Source organism: Ptychodera flava, chromosome 21 (genome assembly GCF_041260155.1).
Source record: "Ptychodera flava strain L36383 chromosome 21, AS_Pfla_20210202, whole genome shotgun sequence".
NCBI lineage: Eukaryota > Metazoa > Hemichordata > Enteropneusta > Ptychoderidae > Ptychodera > Ptychodera flava.
Window position 1 is genome coordinate 36,500,559 of NC_091948.1, and position 13,603 is coordinate 36,514,161.

The 13,603-nt window shown below is 38.0% G+C and overlaps 1 long non-coding RNA gene across 10 annotated transcripts; it reads left to right on the forward strand.

Annotated features, from left to right (window-relative positions):
• Positions 1 to 122: 122 nt before the first annotated feature.
• LOC139122132 (uncharacterized) lies at positions 123 to 7,640 on the forward strand. 10 transcript variants are annotated; one of them, XR_011549402.1, is made up of 4 exons: positions 123 to 487; positions 3,407 to 4,761; positions 4,879 to 4,995; positions 5,369 to 7,640. It is a non-coding gene; the product is annotated as an uncharacterized lncRNA (long non-coding RNA). The 10 variants fall into 10 exon arrangements; XR_011549398.1 differs by having other exon boundaries at positions 4,879 to 4,943; XR_011549400.1 differs by having other exon boundaries at positions 4,575 to 4,761; positions 4,879 to 4,943.
• Positions 7,641 to 13,603: the final 5,963 nt, after the last annotated feature.

Below are 13,603 nucleotides of genomic sequence, written 5' to 3' on the forward strand. Positions count from 1 at the left end.
ATCTTAGTCTTATATAATTGGAAATAAACCATGAAGTTACAATGAAACTGACCACTTCACGGCACAAATGTGCTGGACAGAGACCAATACATACGAATCACCACTTCGAAAGTTAGCTGTTCACGTGGCTTTATGCATTGGAAATCAGGAGGGGTCACGGGGTCATTAGTGTCAAAGTCAGGGATGAGCGTAGCCCTGCGTACGATGCTGTGTGTTCCGCTACAGCTAATCGCCCCGCTCACCACAGCTGTAGCGCAGGGCTAGGGGGCTAGACGGGACTAAGAGAGTGAAATGACATAAAGGCTACCGAACTGTCAAACGTACAGCAAGTTACTTTGAAGTTGACAGGTAGCGGCAAGTGTTTGTAGGAGTGGGAGGTATGATAGGACGTTGACAGTTTAAAAGTGTATGAATAACCGCGGCCTATTATATATTGTTCAAGTTTGGATGGAATGAGCTCTTTGAGAAACTTGTCATGGACATGAAGGTACATAAATGTTTCTAAGAATTATCCATCTCCATAATTAGCGATGTACAATTAAGTATGCATATTGGTGTTGGTGATGAAATCCATTGTATTTTATTATGTCCAAGTAAACCAGCACAAACTGTACGAACAATTTACTTAGGGACTGGTCAGTTTCTTCAGCCTGGGGGGGGGCCGGTGGATTCATGGGGGGGGGTCACCCTGTTTTTGACTTTGGTGATAGGGGGGGTCACCATGTTTTTGAAATGCCCAATAGGGGGGGTCAGTGTGTTTTTGAATTTTGACACAGGCTCATCATTGCCTAAAATGCTAGTGTCAGCCACAAAATTCATCATTCAGTTGTATTTTTCGGCGCGCCCTTCGGGCGCGTAACTTTAATAATCAGTCATATTTTTCAGCATGCCCAACTTTAACATATCAAGCATACATACATCAGAGATATCTGTATGTTCAATATTTTTCAGCGTGCTCTTCAAGTTCATTACTTTAATATATCATACATCTTTCAGCATGCCCTTCAGGTGCATGACTTTAATATACAAGGCATATATATATATCAGAGATATCAGGATGTTTCATATTTTTTGGCGCGCCCTTCGGGTGCCATACTTTCAGAGATATCTTGATGTTTGCTAAGTGAAAGTGTACCATTATGAAATCTGCATTTCATATGAAAAGGATGACAAATTCCTGATACTTTTCTGTTCTCTCTGTGAGAATTCAGTATGAGAAAGCAACATGCACAAATATTTCACAATATATATTTGATACAGTGACTTATTTTAGAGATAGAAAAATGACAAGATATCTTTCCTTCTCATTGATGCAATTATTTTCCTTTGTTTCATAGGTTTTCTGTAGAAAGATGCTTTTTTATGAACAAAATAACAGTTAAAAAAGGCAGTTTTGTCATTATTAGCTGTGCTTTTATGGTTTCAATGTTACACAAGAAAAGGTCCTCTCAGACACTGTACACATCAGATTTGGCTAAAAAAGCTCTCTATGGCTCCTCAGTAGATTTAATTGGATGGTTGGCAAGTCTTAACACCCATCAAAGTTTTTGATTCACTGCTTTTCCTCTTTGATATTAATGATTGACATCCATTTCTGTACAACAGTTCAGGACATCTGGTTAAGCAGAGAAAGTGTGAAATACATTCACAGCTCATTCAAAATACAGCTCATTCAAAATGTACTGTATTTAAACTTTAAGATTGACACTTTGAAATTCCTATCTTACAACTGACATGTCAACAATTTCACTAAAACATAGAATGACTATTTAAAATATAAATATATGTAAAATGTAAAATATATATATATATATATATATATATATATATATATATATATATGTATATATATATATATATATATATAATTTATGTCCATCTTTTGTTTTACCTTTGTCGCGCCGGGGGGGGGGGGGTCACCCTGTTTTAGAAATTTGGAATAGGGGGGGTCACCCTGTTTTCAAAATTTGGAATAGGGGGGGTCAGCCACTTTTTGACGTCGGCAAAAAATAATCCACCGGCCCCCCCCCAGGCCGAAGAAACTGACCAGTCCCTTAGAAATAATTTTTAACATTCAGAACCAGCTAAAATGCTTTGACAATGATTCTCTTTTTAAGTACTTTTTGTCATGTACTGACAGTTGCATTGTTCATGTTGTTGCAAAATACATGAATGAATTGTTACAGATTTTCAGTCAGAAAGTTTAATTACTTTTGAGCTAATGTGAATGAAGTGAATCTGAAAACTTTTCAGTGTTATACATTTTCTTCCCCTTCTCTCTTTCTTTCTGAGCCAATGTCATTATTGTGAACACGGCTAATGAATAAATAAATATTAGCTGGAAAGTGTATATAAGGCCCGGGGGGGGGGGGGTAACTCCCATAGATGGCTATACGGGGAGGGTCCGCGCGAAAGGGGTCGTTTTTTGCACTGTTTGGTATCAGAAAGGGTATACTTTTCACGAGGTGTTGGTATGAGAAAGGGTCCGGTTTTAAACACAAACTGACATTTATTAAAAAATCATGCTGTCAACACTGGAAACCCGTGTATCTACATCCCAGATCTACCATCAATATTTCCGATCTGTCGGTTTGACTGTTGGTAACCCTGGTACGCAAGGCGAGTGAGTCGTATCTGTATTCTTGACCGCGGACATCCGGGAACTTGCAGTTTTTAACGTCATTTTTGCGTCACACTGCCGTGAGAACAAAATATTGAAGTGTGGATTTTTCAACCTTTAGCCTACACCAGTATTCAAAGTTTCAACATTATGTCAATGATAAACACTAAGTTCCGTCCTTTGTCACATAATTTCTGCATTGTTCACTGTCCTGTATAGTCAAATCCCAATTCACCTCACTCGCGTGCGTGAGGTGAAAGTGACGTCACTCCGCGGTCAAGGGTACGGTATCAGACAGCTGTGGAAATGCAGCTATCTGTTGGCGCGGTAGCGTGAGTTGCTATGCGGGTCAAAGGTCAACCCCGCCACTCACATAGCAACTCACGCTACCCCGCCAAGAGATAGCTGCGTTTCCACAATAGGTATCACAAAGGGTAGGTGTTTTTTGCTCAAAACTGGTATCACAACAGTTTGGGTTTCCATGTTCGTGAGGAGCCCCCCCCCCCCCCCCCCCCGTACTATTAGCCATGGAGTTACCACCCCCCCCCCCCCCCCCCCCCCCCCCCCCCCCCCCCCCCCCCCCCCCCGGAAAGGAGATGCATCAGAGCATTCTTTCCCTCTCTGCTGCAGATTCGACTGAGTATCATACTGGTCATCTCCAGCCGTGATAATTTCAACTGCTTGCTGTGATCCCGCTTGACAGACCAAGAATACCAATAAGTATATTTGCAATTTGTGCATATTTTCATTCTTCAATAATGGCTACCTTTTCCTGTCTTATTGTAGGTGATTCCATGGTCAAGTATTTGCAAGACAATGTTTATCCTGTTGCAGCTGGGTTCTTTCCTTTTCAGGAAAACGTGTTGAGCAGATTTTTGAGGAGATAAGCGACATTGTTCATCAATTTGATATTTTGATTTTTCATGCAGGTATCAATAACTTTGGTGAGAGCCCTGTTGCAGTAGCTTCCAAAGTGAAGATGTTTTACCAACAGGTGAAGGCAGTGTCCCCAAGTACGGTACTTACATTCTCCTTTCTTCTCTCTTGTTCAGGTGTAGCAGTGCATACACCAATCTTAAGCTGGATTTCATTCAGAGTGTTAATTATGAGTTTGTCATATCTCTTAACTGACTCTTGAGAGATTTGGGAAATAAGTTTACAGACCTAGGCTTTATTGATTCACTTTATTATTTCTCTAGGGAATCTGTGGAGATGAAGAAACTGTTGGCAAGGGATAGTCTTCAACATCTAAACCGACATGGTGCAGCTTTGTTGGCCTTTGTCTTTTGCTGCGAATTGTCAACAGTGGAAAGAAAGGTGTTAACTGACAAAATAATGTCAAACTTTGATTCTGTTTGCAGATCAGATGGTAGCAGTGTCTCCAGGCCTAAGTCTGAGAAGTCAGAGGTGAAAGTGACTTTGCCTGAGAAAACTAACCATGATTTGTTTACTTGCAGGGAACCTAAGAGCAGTGTCTCCAGGCCTAAGTCTGAGAAGTCAGAAGTGAAAGTGACTTTGCCTGAGAAAACTAACCATGATTTGTTTATTTGCAGGGACCGTAAGAGCAGTGTCTCCACACAAGTGGATAGCAAAGTACCTAGCCACGTACAAGTCGGTGGAGGAAATGCAATCGCTGTAGGCTCAACATTTTCCACTTATTCAGACTTTGAAATTTCTTACAGGCAGTGGTGTCTGGATAATTGCCATCCAATGAAAGTGTTGACGAGTCACAGAAATAAAGGCGCCTTGGATCCCAAAAACTCCCTACAGTGACATTACATTTGTTTGCAAGCACTATGGCAAACCCAGAATCAGAGTTGTGAATGAACGTCCTTGTCAATCATACTTTGCATCTGGTTGTAATGTCAAGCTTCGACTGGTATATGTTGAAGCAATGAACAATTACAAAGTAACAGTTCTTTCCACAGAACATAACCACCCTATTTCTTCACAGGCTTTTGGATGGTATCCAGAAAACAGACGACTGGAAGATTCTGAATTAAAACAGGTCGAAGATCTCCTACAACTAAATGTTGACATCAGAAATATTAAAAATTTTGTTTCAGAAAAGACAGGAAAAACTGTGATTTCCAAGGACATTCACAATATCAAGAAAAATCTTGATAACAAGAATTCTAAAGGTAGGTCTGAGGGGCAGAAGGTTGTTGATAGACTTCTGAAATTGCAACAAGATGATCCAAATATTACAAATGTAGTTGAAATGTCTTCAGATGATGAATTTGAACTTGTTTTTTCAGACAAGTAACATGAAGTTGCTTTATAACCATATCCTGATGTCCTTTTTATTGACGGCACATACAAGGTAAATATTGAAGGCTATCCTCTGTACGCATTTCTGATTGAAGATGGAGAAGGTAAGGGTAGAGCTGTTGGATATGCATTTGTAAAAAATGAGAAGAAAGATACCATCCACAAATTATTTGACCATGTCGGTGCAAAGAATGACCTGAGTAAAGTAAAAATTGTTTTTCTTGACAAAGATTTCACAGAAATATCTGCTGTGAAGCGTTCCATGCAAAATACGCATATAATGTTGTGCACATTCCATGTTCTTAGTGAAATACCTCAAAAAGAAAGTTAGTGACTTGGATATTAGAAAGAATTTTAAATCAGATATAATGAAAGCAATGTCATCCCTAGTATATTCCCATTCTGAAGAAATTTAACATGAACGATTCACAGAATTGTTAAAGTTAAGCCCAAAATCATTTTCTTCTTACTTCACAGATAACTGGGACAGCTGCCGCGAAATGTGGGCTCACTGTTATAGAAAGTCTCTGCCAACTCTAGGAAACAACACAAACAACAGGGTGGAGTCACATCATCAGAAGCTGAAAGCATATCTTGGACGGTCGTGTCATCTGAGTGATTCTATTGATAGACATCAATTTTTGCAGCCACACTGCACAGAATGTAACGTATTTATCTTTCAATATGATGAAAACCAGGATTGATACAAGGTGGGATTGTGATATTCAATCTGTTGTTTCTAGGATTTGTACTGCACCTGCTGTAGATTTGATAATGAAGCAGTTTGAGAAATTAGATAACGGTTCGTATGATGTCAATAGCTATATGGAAGGAGAAAAGGCCATGGCAAATGTTCAAGTAGGAGAAAAGGTGTACAAAGTTGATGACATGTTGAAGTGCTCTTGCTCTTTTCATTGCATGTATCAACTTCCATGTCATCATATATTTGCATGTAGAAAGAAGAATAACATTGACTTATTTGTTTCAGATCTGGTTCCAATGCGATGGAAGAAGGACTTTTTTTTTTGTATTTAAGTTGATGGAAGAAGGACTTTACAGATTCAGATGTTCCAGCAGCATCATCAGTTGTGGTCAAGACACAGGGTCAACCGACAGGTCCATTAACGGAACGGCAAAAGTACAATGTGGCAAGTGAAATAACTAAAGATCTGACATCATTTTTAGCTACATGTGGTCAAAAGGAATTTTTTGAAAAACTTAGAGATTTGAAGTTGTTAATGTATGCTTGGCAAGCAAATAAGTTTGTGCGCATAGAGGTAGATGGCAGCAGAAGTAGTAAAGCAGCTGATCTGGTTAATCAGGTGGATAGTACCGGTAGTCCAGAAAATAATTCAAGCACTTGTAAAAGGGATGATGGTGTGTCTCAAATGAAGTCTCCTCCACAGAATCAAATTGTAGAATCTGGTGATATAAGTGATGTTGACAAATCTGGTGATGTTAGTGAAAGGCTCCCTGAAGTCACCATCAATGACGACATTAACAGTACCACCATGAATGCTAACATTTCTCCAATTAAACAAATAAGAGATAAGTTATTTATTGCACAAGTGAAACATCGTCGTGGCCACCCAAAGGGCTCCACAAAACCATTTTGGAGTTTTTCAGGTTAGGCGAGTGGTGCTAAGAAACGCAAATGCAATACAAGTTTGGTATCAAAAAACAAAAAAGGAAAACCGAAAGAAAAGCCTGGTGATAAAGGTGAGTACAGAAGAGAAAGGAAAGAAGAATCTGACAAAGGTGAGTCCAACAAGATGAATGAAGACTTTTCATTGAGTACTGACAATTTGAAAACAATTTCAAACGGAGATCAGCTTGATAATGCTGTTATTCATGCAGCACAGAAGTTGCTGGCTAAACAGTTTCCCAAAATAGCTGGCTTCTAGTCAACTCTATTTGCACAAAATGTGTCATTCTTTCAACAGGTACCAGGAGAGATGGTTCAGATCCTGTACAGTCCTGGTCACTGGGTAACTGTATCAACCATAGGCTGTGAGACTGATACTGTCAATTACTATGACAGTTTAAACCACACCATACCTGAATCAGTTTTACGTCAGGTTTGTTCAATCGTACAGGTTTAAGGCAAGTCTGTCAGGGTTAACCACATCCCAGTCAAGCAACAAGACGGTGGTAAAGATTGTGGCCTATTTGCAATTGCGTTTGCAGTCTCTCTTTGTTTTGCAGAACCACTTTCACTGTTTGATCAGAAACAGATGAGGAAGCACCTATGTGATTGTTTCGAAAAGAAGCATTTGGATCCATTTCCAAAATGTAGATCCACAAACAGACAAAAGAAACCTAAGGTAATTCAATATGATGTTTATTGTATTTGCAGACAACCCGAAGGGAAAAAAAAAGAATGGCTCAATGTGATGGATGCAATGAATGGTATCATGGAGACTGTGCAGACATCCCTGAAAATGTTTTCCGACATGAAGATGCAAAGTGGAGCTGCAGAGTGTGCAACTCATGAACAGCATTCTTACTTTAATTCTTGATTTTATCTGATGGAAAAATGTCAGTATTATTATTTACAGACAGAAATATATCTATGTCAGATAAGGCTTTTAAATTATAATTATTTGGATTGTGAATACAAAACATATATATATATATATATATATATATATATTTATTTATTTGTAAATACTAAAATATTTAAATATATTTCACTTGTTAAATCTCAATTTTTTGCATGCAAATAAAATGAATTTTTCCATTTAAACTATATTTTTGTCCATTGCTTTTAATTGTACTTATGACAGGAGAACTTCATCTCCATGCATCGCCTACTTTGAAAAAGCGTATTAAATGTAACTCAGAGAATATTTTTCAGTGTAGAAAAAGGCAACGAGTTCACTTTCCATTCAACATAGAAGAATATATGCGACTAACAAAACTAGAGGTTATTTTAGTCCCCACGGACACCGTCCGGGGGGACTTATAGGTTTGGTCATGTCCGTGCGTCCGTCCGTGCGTCCGTGTGTGCGTGCGTGCGTGCGTCTGTGCGTCCGTCCGTTCACGCAGATATCTCATAGACGCCTGGAGCGATTTTGTTCAAACTTGGTTCAAGGATAGTACCCTACCTCATACAGATGCACGTCGATTTGTTTCACAATGCGATCAAATTTGGCCATGTTAGAGGACTTTTTAGTTTTCACCTCCATAGACCCCCATGTATAAGGCAGTCCATAGACTCCCATGTATAAGCACAGGCGACCCATAAAGTATTACTGAGATTTTCACACTAGTTTTCACCTCCATAGACCCGCATGTATAAGGCAGTCCATAGATTCCCATGTATAAGCACAGGCGACCCATAAAGTATTACTGAGATTTTCACACTAGTTTTCACCTCCATAGACTCCCATGTATAAGGCAGTCCATAGACTCCCATGTATAAGGCAGTACATAGGCTCCCATGTATAAGGCCAAGATAAATAAAAATTTAGTTTCTCATCGTATTCATATTGCAAAAAGGATGCAGTGACACAGTTTTTAGTCCCCACAGATAAAGTCCAGGGGGCTCATAGATTGGGTCATGTCAGTCCGTTAGTCCATCCGTTCACGCAGATATCTCAGACACTTTGACAAAATGTCATGTGACCTTGGTGACCTTTGACCTCGAATATACATATTGTCCATAACTCAGTAACCACAAGTGCTACCACCCTTCATATATGGTATGATGGGACACCCTATGACGCCACATATTGTACCTCATTAATTATGTGCATATCTAATTTTGAGCGAGCCAATAGAGCTAGAGGTCTGATTTTTGGTATATATGGATAACTTAGCAATACAATTTTTTTGACAAAATGTCACGTGACCTTGGTGACCTTTAACCTCAAATATACATATTTGTCCATAACTCGGTAATCACTAATGCTACACCCTTCATATTTGGTATGATGGGACACCTTATGACACCACATATTGTACCTCATTAATTATGTGCATATCTAATTTTGAGCGAGCCAATAGAGCCAGAGGTCTGATTTTTGGTATGTAGGGATAACTTAGCAATACAATTTTTTTGACAAAATGTCAAGTGATCTCAATGACCTTTGACCTCAATATACATATTTGTCCATAACTCAGTAACCACAAGTGCTACACTCTTCATATTGGTATGATGGGACACCTTATGACGCCACATATTGTACCTCGTTAATTATGCGCATATGTAATTTTGAGCGAGCCAAAAGAGCTAGAGGTCTGATTTTTGGTATATAGGGATAACTTAGCAATACAATTATTTTGAAAAATGTAATGTGACCTCAATGACCTTTGACCTCAAATATACATATTTGTCCAAAACTCAGTAACCACAAATGCTACACCCTTCATATTTGGTATGATGGGACAACTTATGACGCCACATATTGTACCCCATTAATTATGCACATATCTAATTTTGAGTGAGCGAATAGAGCTAGAGGTCTGATTTTTGGGTTATAGGCATAACTTAAAATTTTTTTGACAAAATGTCACGTGACCTTGGTGACCTTTGACCTCAAATATACATATTTGTCCATAACTCAGTAACCACAAGTGCTACACCCTTCATATATGGTATGATGGGACACCTTATGACGCCACATATTGTTCCTCATTAATTATGTGCATATCTAATTTTGAGCGAGCCAATAGAGCTAGAGGTCTGATTTTTGGTATGTAGGGATAACTTAGCAATACAATTTTTTTGACAAAATGTCACGTGACCTAAGTGACCTTTGACCCCAAACATACATATTTGTCCATAACTCAGGAACCACAAGTGCTACACCCTTCATATTTGGTATGATGGGACACCTTATGACGCCACATATTGTACCTGATTCATTATGTGCATATCTAATTTTGAACAAGCCAATAGAGGTAAATGTATGATTTTTAGTATATAGGGATAGACTATAGGATAGAAATTTTTTGACAAAATGTCATGTGACCTCGATAACCTTTTACCTAAAATACACGATTATGTCAATAAATAAGTAACCACAAGTGCTATGTCCTTTATATTTAGTAGGATGGGAGACCTTATGACAACACATGCTTTACCTCGTTAATTATGCCCATATATAATTGTGGGCAAGCCAATAGAGCTAGAGGTCTGAATTTTGGCATATATGGATTAATTAGCAATACAATGTTTTTTTTTCAAAATGTCACGTGACCTTGATGACCTTAGACCTTGAATATGCATATATATGCATAACTCAGTAATCACAAGTTCTTTACGCTTCAATTTTGATAGGATAATAGACCTTAAGATGTCACATCTTGTACCTCATTTATTATGCACATGTGTATTTCTTGGCTGGCCAATACAGCTAGAGGTTTGATCTTTTTTCCCGATTTAGAACCATAACTTAGACATGCCTCTTGTTTCAAATTTGGAACAATGACATAGACCTATGTGTCCATAGATCTGAACATATACACTTTAGTGATACTTCTTAATGACCTCATTTCCCTGCCCCCTCAAGACTAATACTCCTATTACAAGTGGGGACTATGTCATTGTCAATGACTTGTTAAGAGGTAAATTTAGAACTTTCTGAACTCCTCATTATTAATAAGCAAGAGCTTTACTTGACTGAAAATGGACTATTTTTCTGGTATTAAGAACGTGCTGCATCGTGGTTTAAAAGTATCAAGGGCATTATCACATTGTCACAGTTTGCTTGATATCAAATGAAAATAGTGGCAAAATACTCACCAAGTGGGAATTAGAAGTCTTTGACTCTCAAATAATACTTTTGTAGACCATTAGATTAAAAAATCTTTTTGAAACGAAAAGAAAATGTAGGTCATTGCTTAAAGTAAATTCTTAAGTAATTTCATAAGTGGACCAAGTAAATGTAACGTGCAGCGTTGTCTAGAACTTAAAATCCTGTACCTTTTCATGTGGTCACGTTTTATTAGTCCCCACGGACACCGTCCGGGGGGACTTATAGGTTTGGTCATGTCCGTGCGTGCGTCCGTCCGTTCACGCAGATATCTCAGAGATGCAAGAAGCGATTTCATTCAAACTTGGTACAAGGATTACTACATATGTCATACAGATGCACGTCGATTTGTTTTGTGATACGATCCAATATGGCCGCCAGGCGGCCATTTTATTACGATTTTTTCATGTACAGAGCCATAACTCAGACATGTTTCAACCGATTGTATTCAAAGTTGGTACAAGGACATTGACCAATGTCATAGATATGCACGTCAATTTGTTTTGTGATACGATCCAATATGGCCGCCAGGCGGCCATTTTATTACGATTTTTTCATGTATAGAGCCATAACTCAGACATGTTTCAACCGATTGTATTCAAAGTTGGTACAAGGACATTGACTAATGTCATAGATATGCACGTCAATTTGTTTTGTGATACGATCCAATATGGCCGCCAGGCGGCCATTTTATTACGATTTTTTCATGTATAGAGCCATATCTCAGACATGTTTCAACCGATTTTATTCAAAGTTGGTACAAGGACATTGATTAATGTCATAGATATGCACGTCTATTTGTTTTGTGATACGATCCAATATGGCCGCCAGGCGGCCATTTTATTACGATTTTTTTCATGTACGGAGCCATAACTCAGACATGTTTCAACCGATTTTATTCAAAGTTGGTACAAGGACATTGACCAATGTCATAGATATGCACGTCAATTTGTTTTGTGATACGATCCAATATGGCCGCCAGGCGGCCATTTTATTACGATTTTTTCATGTACAGAGCCATAACTCAGACATGTTTCAGCCGATTTTATTCAACGTTGGTACAAGGACATTGACCAATGTCATAGATATGCACGTCAATTTGTTATACATATATACGTCAATTTGTTATGTGATACGATCCAATATGGCCGCCAGGCAGCCATTTTATTACTATGTTTTCATGTACAGAGCCATAACTCAGATATGTTTCGACCGATTTTATTCAAAGTTGGTACAAGGAGATTGACTAATGTCATACATATGCATGTCAATTTGTTATGTGATACGATCCAATATGGCTGCCTTGCGGCCATTTTGTTACGACTTTTTCATGTACAGAGCCATAATACTCTCAGGCATATCTCAACCGATTTTATTCAAAGTTGGTACAAGGACATTAACCTATGTCATACATATGTATGTCAATTTGTTTCATGATATGATCCAATATGGCTGCATGGCAGCCATTTTGTTACAATTTTTTCGTGTCCGTAGCCAAAACTTGGGCATGTCTCAACTTATTTTATTCACCAATTTTAATCATTGTACAAGGACAGTGACCTATGTCATACATATGCACATTGATTTGTTATGATTTTTTTCCGATTTTTTCATGTCTGGAACCATAACTCAGACATGTATCAAGCGAATTTATTCAAAGTTGGTACAAGGACATTGACTTATTTATGTATGTCGATTGGTTTCACGAGATGGTCCAATATGGCCACATGGTAGCAATTTTGTTATGGTTGTTTCATGTCGAGAGCCATAACTCTGGCAAGTCTCAACTGATCTTATTCAAAGTTGGTACATGTACATTGACTTACGTCATACATATACGTGTTGAGTTTTGAAACAGTAAGATCAAATATTGCTGCATGGCGGTGATTTTGTTACAATTTTCAAATGTACAGAGCCATAATCAGACATATTTCCACCAGTATCATTCAAAGTTGGTACAAGGACATTGACCTACGAGTATTTCATACATATGCTCGTCAATTTGTTTCACGTCATGTAGCAGTAACATGTCAATTATTGAAGTTTTGTAAGTAGGCTGATATGTCAAGAAATATGTACTGCATCAATTCATGAAACTTTATACAGATGATAACTGATGTTAAGCTCACATTGCTTTAACATTGAAAAAGACATTTATCAGTGTCATTTTAATTAATTTGTAATTGCATAAGTAATGAACTTTCCTAATTAGGGTGATATAGCCATAAATTAATACAACGTCAAATGTGATGAAACTTGATACAGATGTTGATCTCATAGTGTTGTAAATACTGCATCAAACTTTATGAAATATGGTACCAGTGATAATCTGTCAAGTGTTAGAATTGTGCGCACAAATGTTTTGCACATCCTGTTGATTAATTCCTAGTTGACTCATTTTCTGAACTTTAGGATGGTGGCCTACATTGGTTTTATGTTTTCATCACCATGGAACTCATTCTTGGCCATTGAGCGTCATCTGTATCAAAGTAATGAAGAGGACTCTATCCTCTCTGAGGACATGTAATCAAAGTACCCATTAACAAGTGGGGACTGTGTCATCAACGATGACTTGTTCCCATTGTTTAGAGTTTATGCATGGATATCTCAAATAAAAATTGAAATTCCAGAATAGTAATGGAGGTCAAAAATATTGACCAAAGGGAGGATTAAGTTTTTTAAAACTGAGTAACACTTCAAATGTGCTGTTTGAATTGTTGACATGAATAAAATCTTGGAAAGTAAACAAGATCCTGTGTCATTGTTGTTCCTGTCTTGTTTCACCATCAGAAAATCGTGTAAACCGTGAATAAGTAATCGTAAAGTCACTGTGCAATCATTGTTTACATGATTTGGCGTGCACGTTCTATTTTTGGAGATGTTTAACCAGCTGTTGTAAATTGCTACTTTTTGTTCAAAAAGAAACCATATAGTTATGGTTTGCTCCGCCCAT